Source organism: Arachis ipaensis, chromosome B8 (assembly GCF_059453495.1).
Source record: "Arachis ipaensis isolate K30076 ecotype BB chromosome B8, ASM5945349v1, whole genome shotgun sequence".
NCBI lineage: Eukaryota > Viridiplantae > Streptophyta > Magnoliopsida > Fabales > Fabaceae > Arachis > Arachis ipaensis.
The window spans coordinates 80,840,673-80,851,743 of NC_142443.1; the positions used below are offsets into that span (position 1 = coordinate 80,840,673).

Consider the following 11,071-nt stretch of genomic DNA (forward strand, 5'->3'; position numbering starts at 1 on the left):
TATATATTTAATTTTGTTCCGTTGATTTGTTATTATAAATATTATAACTATTATTATCAATATTATTATTATTATTATCAGTTTGTTCTGGTGATTCTTATTATTATTATTTGTATTCTATTATATATTCTGTTGGTTTGATTTATTGTTATTGTTATTATTATTGTTATTATTATTTAAATTTTTGGAGGCTAACACTACTATCTAGTGAAGATCGGTGATTATAATTTGTTATTTTTCAAAACGCAAAACCACCGCCACTTCCCTAATCCTTTTTTTATCACTGTTCACCCCATTTGACACTCAGCCTCACCAACGGTTGCTGTCGGCCCTCGTCTTCACCTTGATGTTGCTAAACGTCGTGCTCGGAGCGGTTGCATCGCAGTCTCTGTCATTGTCCTCAAGCCAGTCTCAGCCCTCATCATCATTGGCCCTGAAATTGATGTCTCTGTCTTCGCGTCAAGCCTCTGTCTTTGCGCCCCTTCACTTTCTGTCCAAGGTCCCGCCCTTCCTCTCTTCTTGTCACTTCCTGTCCTCGCTTGCTATCGATAAGCACTTCTGGTTCAATTTGTGTGGTTGCTAATTTTTGTTGAGTTAATTTGTTGATGGAGTTCTGAGTTGGGGGTTTATGATTTTTTTTATATGTTGTTTTTAAGTGCATTAATTTTGTATTCTGAACAAGGATTTGTTAAGTGCGTTAATTTTGTTGATGATTATGGAAAAAATGCTTATCCTAGAATTTTGTTGCTGATGTGATGATTATGGTTCCTGATTAATTGATTTAGTGAAAAAGTTATACTCAGCAAGACTGTTAATCTAGCTTCAATACTCTATTGTTTCCCTCCCATAATTTATTATTCCTTTAATTGTTGTTGCTGCTGTTACCCTTCATTGTTAATGTTAATTGTATATTCTTATTATTGCTGCTGGAAATTGTTGTTCATCTGAAGTTGTTAACTGTTAATTGTTATTGTTGTTCCTATTGTTAATTGTTATTCTTGGTGGTGTTTTGTGGTGTTCGTCTCTTGAGTCTTCACTTCTTACTATTACTGGTCTTTTTTCTTCTAATGTTTGCTGGCTACTGCTACTATGATCTATTTTTTTTAATTCTGCTTAAATTAAAATGTTTATGTAATCAAAACAAAAATATATTTTCATATATAAATATTCAAAAATTAAGAACTATGTAAAGCCAATCTAATTGTTAATTGTTGCTTTAAATTTGAGTTTGTTGCCTCTTAATTGTCCTTGTTGCTGCCACTGTTAATTGTTATTCTTGATGATGTGATGGGCTTCATAATAAATAGCTGCTGTTTTTGTGGCAACTTTCACGGGTGGAATAAATCTTTTCATGGTTTTTGAAACCTTCGAATATAGTGCAAAGGATACGCTGAACAAGTCTGCTTGCATTATTATCTTGAAGGCTGCTGCTATTTTTTTCTTTTAACATGTGCTTGATTCAATGATTTATTCTTATTTTATTTTTTGGTTTTGATTTACTGTTGTGCTGATATTGAATGCTGTAATTTTCCTGTTGCATTTTTTTAATTTGATAATAGTATAAGTATTAACCTTGGTGGTACCTAGTATATTAAGATGCCCAGTATAGGTCGTTACACAAAGACATCAAAGTTAGACACAACATGTCAACAACCTCAAGTAGGAGCTACTGCAGCTTCGTCCTCCCATCAAGTGGACTATCCAATTCCCCCATCCAGTGATGGTGTTGCATCCGCAGGTACATCTTTACGCCCATTTTGTCTACCGCGCAATGAACCACAGCCTGCTCCACAGACCTGCACAAATGGTGATAAAAACTGGGAGCTAGGCAACGAAAACATAGACCTTGAGGTAAATGAGGTAGATTCCTTTGAGCAACACGTTGACAACCTATTTGCTGAATCCAAGGCTCAGAAGTGCAAGGGACGTAAGACCACTGAATTTTGAGACATTAAAATAATTGGTATTCAAATCTTGAATCTTTTATAGTCAAAATGATGTATGCTCTATTTTTTCTATAATTTCATCTCATCTTAGCCACAATGGTTACTCACACAGAGTTACTATTTTTTACAGAATACGATGACACAATCAAGTAAACTTGTTTAAGGGTAAAGGAAGCTTTGAATCCACATAACGGTAGAAAGACCGTACTCAAATTCAACGAAAAACTGCAACCAACTGGAGATGAAACTGGTATCTTGAGTGGCGTTCTTGGATTGCTAGGTGCTGACTACAATAAATTTCCAGTCTGCAAGAAAGACTAGAGAAAGATTAACTCCATGGACAAGATCTATAACGAATGTGTAAAGGTAAAAACTTACAGTGTTATTGAATTAAAGAAAATTAATTTGATAATTACTAACAATTTAAATTTACCGTTGCAAAAAATGTTCCATTTTGATAAAGATAGTAGAGAAATTATCAAGCGTACAATTATAAAAAGTATGGGGAGGTCTTGGAAGAAAACGAGGTGCAGATTGTACCATGACTATTACGACTCTGAAAAGGTGATTGAACAAAATATTAGTGCAGATAATTGGGGATGGTTCCTTGATTATCACAAAAGTGAACACACAAAGGTAATATATTTTTAATTCGTAATAGAATAAGTCTATGTATGTTGTATTGAGTTGGTCAAAAATAGTTTCTAGTAACTCTTACTTTTGATGGCATGATAGGAGAAGTGTAGGTAAAATGTTGTGAGTCAACCGAAGCAACTATACACTCATACTAGCAATTCAAAAAGCTTGGCAAGGCTTGGAGAAGAAGAGGTTATTACATTTGATATCACTTTTTGAACCATCTCTTCATCTACATATTCATTTTTTAAGCTATATTGTTATAATCGGAACTACAAGGGAGAAAAGTTGGTAGAAGAGAGTTATCGACCTTAGTGCACAAACAACGTGATAGCTCCTATATCCATGAAGAAGCTCGGACCATTGGTGTAAGTAATACATTGAGAATTGTTAAGTTGTTTCCCTTAGGTTTTATTTGTAAAATTGTGGTGAAAGTCTATGTAGTTGTGCTCTAGCTCGTAAATGCTTATTTTTGCTTATCTTTGTGTGTATGAAAGAATTGTGGAGATTGAGAAACATGATGAATCCTCTAGACTGTTGTCTTAGAATTATTCGCTTACTCAAGCTCTTGAAAAAGAGCACCCAGGTAAAGTCCTTGGCGTGGGTTTCGAACCGACTTCTAGTCAACTCTTCGTTACTGCTTCTCATTAACCGAACGATGGAGCTCAAAGAGAGAAGACCCAAAGGGTGCTGCTTGAACTACAAGCAGAGCCGGCGGCCAAGAAATAAAGAGAAAGACAGTGGAGGATGAGGTAGTAGTCGAGAAGATAAAGATGTAGGCAATAGAGAGTGCTCTGAGTTGTTTAATTCAAAGATAAGGTAGAAAGCTGCCACCAGACATCGCTGCATACATGGATGAATTCTTTGGAGAGATAGAGTGAAAAATAAATCTTAGGATTAGATATTCTTTTTTTTTTTTGAAATATACACTTTTTTAAAGTTGACTACACAACTCTTAATAAGGGATACGCTTTATTGATATTTATATAAATATATGAATTTGCTTCGTAGCTTTTTTAATATCGTTTCGCCTTCAATTTATATTTTTAGAGATAAAATAATAAGATTTGTAATATTAAAAAAAATTCCAAAAATTGACAAAAAAAATAATATTTAGTACATTTAAATTGAAAACAACATTAATTGGTGGTGCAAAATGCAACATTTTTGTGGCAGTTTAGCCAGGGAACTAACGGCAGTTACAAAATGGTCGAAGTTAATTTTAAGAAACTGCCGCCAAATAAATTTAAAAAAAAGAAATGTCGTTAAATAGCGGTGGTTAGTGACCGTCAGTAAATATAAAATTTTTAAAAATAATTAAAAATATATAAATACATATATTATTTTTTCATTTTTATAATATATTTTTTTTATATATAGTTTTAGTTTTCTTTGATACACGTCCCCTAATTCCAGTTTTAATCGATAAACATGCTTCATTCGTATTAATGCCTATATACATAACTAATTTGAAACTACAATGTATGGAATTGTATTGTAAAAGATTAGAATATATAGTGTCCATAAGTTGAATTTTCAAAATGAGTAATAATAGCATCCCTCGAAAAAATATATATTAGTTTATTTATTTATAAAGTTGGTTTTTTTTTCTCACGAAAGGCATCTTTTAAAATAATAATAATAATAATAATAATAATAATAATCAAAGGTCATCAGTAAATTAAAATATATGAGTTATATTAGGAAGATTGTTTGAGGATAATTATATAAGATTGAATATTTTTAATTGAACGTATTTATAATATAATAAATTTTATATTTAATAATAAAAGAACTCCTTCTAATCAAACAATAAAGAGAAAAAAAAAAGATATTTTATATTTTAGTTTATGTATTGTTCTATATTTTTGTTATATTAAAAAAAAGACTAAAATAAGATTAATATAAACACAAATTAAACATGAAAGACTCAATTTAAACCAAAGATATTTACAGTTTTCATTTTATGGAAAATGAAAAAAAAAAAGAGAGAAGTTATTATATTCATCCACGGAAACACAAAATTAAATAATAGGTGAAAGTAACGAATACATTTGCAAACAAGAATGAAGTTGGTTAAATATTTTCGGAAATTGTGCTTCAATTGATCATTGACACTGTTTACTGTTGAGTTAAGTAATGATGGGTCTACATCTAGCATTTGCACCAATAATCTCATGTTACATGAAGATGGGAAGTATATCCCAAAATTAGTGCTGGGTAATAGAGAATCCAGCAATATAAAATTTTTAAAAAAGATTTTATAAGGATCAAACCTTGCTTATTTAGCAAAAAAAAATAAAAAAGTTAAATATTCGCTAAGAGGATTAGTGTCTAGTTATCATGTTCCAATTGAGTTGACACAATAACAATAATATTAAAGTTTTATTAACATGTATCCTAAATTTATTAAAGATATTTATGTTGAAAAATTTTAATGATTTTATTTATTTTTCAATATATACATTTACAACTTTTAAAATTTTAGCATTCAAACAAAAAAAGAAAAGTCTAGGGACCAATAATTTTATTGAAATCTGGTCAGCACTTAACCAGCAAAAACAAAGTATGTAATCTCACATCCTTAGATGAAATCTTACACCATTAAAATCATCAATAATAGTTAATTGATGGCTAAAAATCACAAAATTTGCTGCTCTCTAACACTTCTTAACAAAAAATTTATGACAAACATCTTAGTAAGTATTAACTTAAAATGCTGGTGTTTTCTGTCCTCTTTAGAATTCATAGTTTAAATAAAGTATCTTAAAAAATATAAAATTTTAGGACATTTCGTCGTTAAAAAATATAAATTTTTACGATATTATGGCATTGTTGCTATTGATTACCGTAATTCAAAACCATGTTACACATATAAATCAAATCAACTCATTAGAATGAAATAGCAATTGATTTCAATTTAAAAGGTGAAATAGAACAATTGACGTATCGATTATCACTCCTAATTAAAAGGTTCTTGCAATAATAATTAGTGTAGTAGCTTGTCACTTCCTTGTGTGCTAATTATATTGTTCAAAGTTGTTAATGATATCAATATAATCAATAACGTTAACCTCATTCGTTTGTCAACACATATCATATACACAAACATATACCTTTTTCCTTATTATATTATTAATTGTTTTGGATACATCCTAAATGCTATTTATGACAAACCCCAACATATGAATATAAGGACAAATCTTCAATGAGTCACTTTCATGGAAATCCATTATTATGTAGATAATAATGCCTAAGGGGTCAACTTAGAGATAGAATGTTTTTGGTCACTATATATAGTGTACTAGTGCTTTCTTACGATTGTAAGAAGGCTTGCTTGTGACACCCATTTACTTTTTCCCCTCTTAAATTCAGACTATATATGAGTAGAACGAAATTTTTATATGCCAATTAAGCTACGCTAGCAATACATTTGTCTATTGATGCTCAAATTGGACTTGGTAGAAACTGCCATTGACTTTAAGCTCCAAATATTGATCACTTTATAAAAATTTTAATTTTATTACAAGGACAATTTTGTTCTCTTCTTTTATGTTAACAACTTTTGTTCAAATGATGATGAACATTTATACGTGATTTTAAATTGCAGTTGTGATCATGTATATATATAGTCACAATAATTATGCGTTGGCATCACAACCACAATTGCGGTTTGATATGGTTGTATGTATGTGTTGGTGATTACAAGTCACACCACAGTATTCCCAATGCAATTTTAGTGTTTCTTTTTTTTCGATAAGAATATAGGCACCAGCTAGTTAACGTAGGCGTTATTATTTTTGCAATACATTATTGAGTTTTCATTTTAATGTCATACTTAAGATTTAACTGCTGATAATTACAAGTATTAAATTATTAAAATAATATTTAATTTACCTCATCAAAACCTAATACGAATTGTCACTATATATATATATATATTTTATATATATATATATATATATATATATATACACACACCCATCTAAATAGATGAGATTTTAAAACACCAATAATTTTTTAGCTAACATGTAGTTAATAACTGAGTAAATCACCTAAATAAATTATTTCCTACTCAATATTACATTGTTGTTCTAAATTAAATTTTATTGGGATATGTGTTAAAAATTTTTGGTTTTTTTTTTTTAATTTCAAGATCATCCATGTTAAATTATTAAAAAAGAGAGATAAGAACGTGGAAGCATATACTGAATTCGTGAATATAATCGAGAGAGTTTGATTTTTTGATCTTTTTTAACCAAAATCTTTTGTATTCCTGATAGGGCCGAATTGCAACTCCTCCACTAGAAAAAGAGCTACGGATGCAGTTTTTATGTGTTCAGACTAAAACTTTGAAGTCACTATTTATGTTTAAGTGGGACATCCATTAAATCCTAAAGTCTAATAAAATACTCTCTGATTTTATTCTCATTTAATTCCAAATCAAAAATAATAATAACTAATTCAATTCAATATATATAATAATAATAAATGAGATATCCGTTGTATAAGTCATTTAATATAAAATAACTTTATTTATAACTATAATTAATATGCATATTGTTCATAAATAGAATAGAAAATTAATCATTTTCTAATAATCTCCCACTTGCGCTATATGCATATATATTTTCCTGACATAAATACATCATATAAACATTATGTGCGCATTATAATGCTATTTTTCTTATCTATCTATTCTATCTATGTATTTTATTATATAAAAATCAGGTTTCTATACTTAATGATGGAGCTGACATAGCATGCGTCTAAGAGTGTTTTTCGATTTATTTCTTTTAACTTGTTAAATACAATTTATTACGAGATTAATTATATCGACTAATAAATTTGATTAGATATTTAAATAGCACACAATTTATTATAATTTGTATCAATTTATTTTATAGTATTTTTTAATTTATTTCTTTTAATATTGTGGTAGTATTTTTAATTTTATTTCTTTAATTTATTAAATCAAATTAATTATACTAATTATGTATATTAATTAATTAATTTGATTAATTTATTAGTAATTAAAATAATAAATATTTATGTATAAAATAAACAACTGAGATGTTTTTAACTAATAATTAAATCAAATCATAATACTAAGTCAAATTCAAATCGTGTAAATTAAATACTAAACTAAAATAAGATGATTTCTTATTTATTCAAGTTGAATGCAATAAACACAAATTAATTTCGTTAGATAATCATGATTTTTTTTTGTCTTCTATATATAGACGACTAAACAAAATTATAAGAATCATCATTTTTATCGCTTTTGCTATTTCAACTCTTTTTTTTATGTATAATTTCTTTTATGTATAAATAAAAAGGTATGAATAAGTAGTGTTTTATTAATTGTTTGTTTGATAAATATTATAGTCTGAAAATGTCTCAATTTAAACACTCTATTACTGTCGATGGGGTCGTTCGATAACGCGCTCGACATACATGCAACTTAAGAAATTGGGCCATGAGTTCGAAGGACATGGGTGGAAACTTTTGGAGCTGCCGACTGCCATTGAACTCATCGTATGGTCAGAGCAATTTATGATATGGTGAAAAAACATTCATGTATGCATGCTATCCTTCTTTATATGTACCCCTCTATTTTTATACTTCACATCTTTATATATAGATATTTTTTGACATTATTTGAATTTGATCCTTTTCGTCTATTTTTACACTTTTAATCATTTTTTGTGTTAATATTCTCTTCTCATCCATTTCCATATTTTACATTAGGTGAACATTGCATTGTGATCTATATATAACAATTCATGCCATAATTGAATGTTATGAAATGGGCTTAAAATTGATAATAAATAATTTGAAAAAGGTGTTTTTTTGAATAACCCACCCAAAACTCAAATTGTTACGTTAAATAGATAATGACAAATATTTTGGTATTAGATTTTCTATAAAAAAAATTTATAAAAATGTTATGTTGCATTATATAATTTTGTTATATTTTTTTTATCTTCAATTTAGATTATTTAGTTTGGTATACTATTTAATTTTTTTTAAATTACTAAAGCAAACCAATTACAACTAATTAATTAATTTAATTAAATATCTAAATATCTTATAATTTAATATAATTTAATTTATATCGATACATGACTTTTACTATTTATGTAATAAATTTTAGAAATAGTTTTTGCAAGTTATAATATTTTTTATCTGTATATTTAATTGTTAATAATATTTTTTTATTTATGAATAGATTATTTCCTACTTTTATATATATATATATATATATATATATATATATATATATATATATATATATATATATATATATATATATAATGAATATTTAATTTTATATTTTTGAATTATTGTATAAATATAATTAATATGATATTATTTTTATTATTTGAGTATTAATAATTTCCTTATAAATTTTTTATTGTATAATTTACTTCGAGAAAAACTAATAAAATTTGATTTATAAAAATTTAAACTTGAGCGCTTATTATTTAAAGCTTAAATATCAATTTATTTTTATATATTATATAAATATTACATTCTTTGATTAAACACTTATTTGTTTATGATATAATATTATATATTTATATCGAAAAGTTCAATTGCTACACAAATGATATATTTTAGGTAATTGTATATTTTTTGTTATTTTGAAAATCATTATATATTTTTAGGATTGTTTAATTATATTTATTTTTTAAAAATATTGTCATTATTGGAGAGCAACTAATGTTTCTGATAACCTAAAAGGTTAAAATTGAGAAAATAAAAAATACAAAATATTAATACTCTGAATTTTTGAAGTATAAATCTTGAAGTAAATATATATGATTATGATTAATGATTATAATTGGAAGTCTTTATTTTATTTTAATATTTTCAAAACATGTTTGCCTTACTTAGGTTTCATTTCTTTATTAATTGCTATTTCTTTTTTGGTACACTTTGTAATACCCTAATTACCCTAAGCCTTATCTCATGCCGTAAAGCAAAGGTTAATCAAAAGTTACAACAATTCTAAGGCTTATACATAAATATATGTAGAAGGAATAATAATTCTAGAAGTCCGATGAAGAAATAAGCTCAAAAACCGAGAATCAAAAGAGCAAAGCATTCACACGATGCTACAAACTTAAAGCAAGAGATATAGATATAAGATAACAAAATATAAGTATATAAGAGAGTATAATAATCATAGGAACTAGCCTCAACCTGCGGCGTTTAGGCCGACTTGTTATATACAGACATACAGAGTTTTGAAAGCTTATACAATATCTCTCTCAAGGTTAGCCTCTAAGGCAAAAATATAAATACAAAAGTGAGAGAAACTAAATCAAAATAACCAAAGGACTCCAAAACATGGTAAAGGTCCTCCGCTCTGTCACAATCAAGCAAGTCACCGAGGTGGGTTGCGACCTGCATCTGAAAAATAACAACAATGTATGGAATGAGAACCGGAGGTTCTCCGTATGGTAACAATGCCTAGTAATATAAGATATAAGACTCCTGGATGCTAGAGGCAATCCTAGAGCTTCATATCAATCATGAGATTCCAGCTTAAAACATAAGTAAATTTAAACCGCAACTTTAAAATACCATAATATAATGGGGTAATCTAACTTAGGAAATTTCTAAACTAACATCCACCCCGCTGTCCCACAGCCTTCGCCACCCTAATTGCCATGCGATCCCATCGCCACCGCCTACCGAGCCTCCTCAATCTTAGTAGAAAACACAAGTAATTCATACAAGTAAAACACAAGTAATTATCAACTATATCAAGTCATTCAAGAAGCAATTAAGCATGTTATACAAATAGGCAAACAATGCAAGTAAAAAAAGCAAATAACCATATAGAAGATGCACATGATGAATGCCTGCCCTATTGGCTGTAATATCACATTGTCGGTTCAACTGCCAACCCGACACATCCTCCCGAGATGTTGCCTTTCGGTCACGAATAAAATGGGTACCCCCAGAGATATCGTGCCTGGTACACGGTCCAAGGATATAGTGTCCAGTACACTCTTGTGAATCCGAAAAGATGCGAGTGGGATACTCAGCCACGGACCTCACATCTCAATGTAAGCGGGACTAGCTATTGCCATTACGCCGCTGTCGTGACCTCAATAGGTGGGATTAACCTACCATCCCTGCCAGGCGCATAATCTCAACATTAGCAGTATAAAACAAAATTTCAGCGGTTTTTGAAAAAAAATCATTATCCGTAATCCGCCATCTCACTCAACTGATCCATCGTCAGAACTCCAGAAACCTAAGCCTCCGTCTTCTAAACTTTTTACTGGAAATTATCTAGTTAAACTCACTTATGGTGTCCTCTATGATTCAAAGCTTAAAAACAAACTAAAGGATCTTAAATAAGTGTTATGGAAGTTTGCAAGCTTGCTAGGAAGGTGAAACAGTTAAAAACAAGGTTTTTATTGAAAAATAAGGCAGTGTGCATACGCATAGGGTTGTGTGTTCGCACTCCC

General features: G+C 28.8%; 1 long non-coding RNA gene across 5 annotated transcripts; it reads left to right on the top strand.

Annotated features, from left to right (window-relative positions):
* The first annotated feature begins 236 nt into the window (after nt 1-236).
* Nucleotides 237-3,575, top strand: LOC107612140 (uncharacterized). Of its 5 annotated transcripts, none has more exons than XR_015895963.1 (5): nt 237-1,963; nt 2,077-2,312; nt 2,410-2,582; nt 2,682-2,950; nt 3,148-3,575. It is a non-coding gene; the product is annotated as an uncharacterized LOC107612140 (long non-coding RNA). The 5 variants fall into 5 exon arrangements; XR_015895966.1 differs by lacking the exon at nt 3,148-3,575 and having other exon boundaries at nt 237-499; nt 1,588-1,963; nt 2,682-3,114; XR_015895965.1 differs by lacking the exon at nt 3,148-3,575 and having other exon boundaries at nt 237-499; nt 1,597-1,963; nt 2,682-3,114.
* The last annotated feature ends 7,496 nt before the right edge of the window (nt 3,576-11,071 follow it).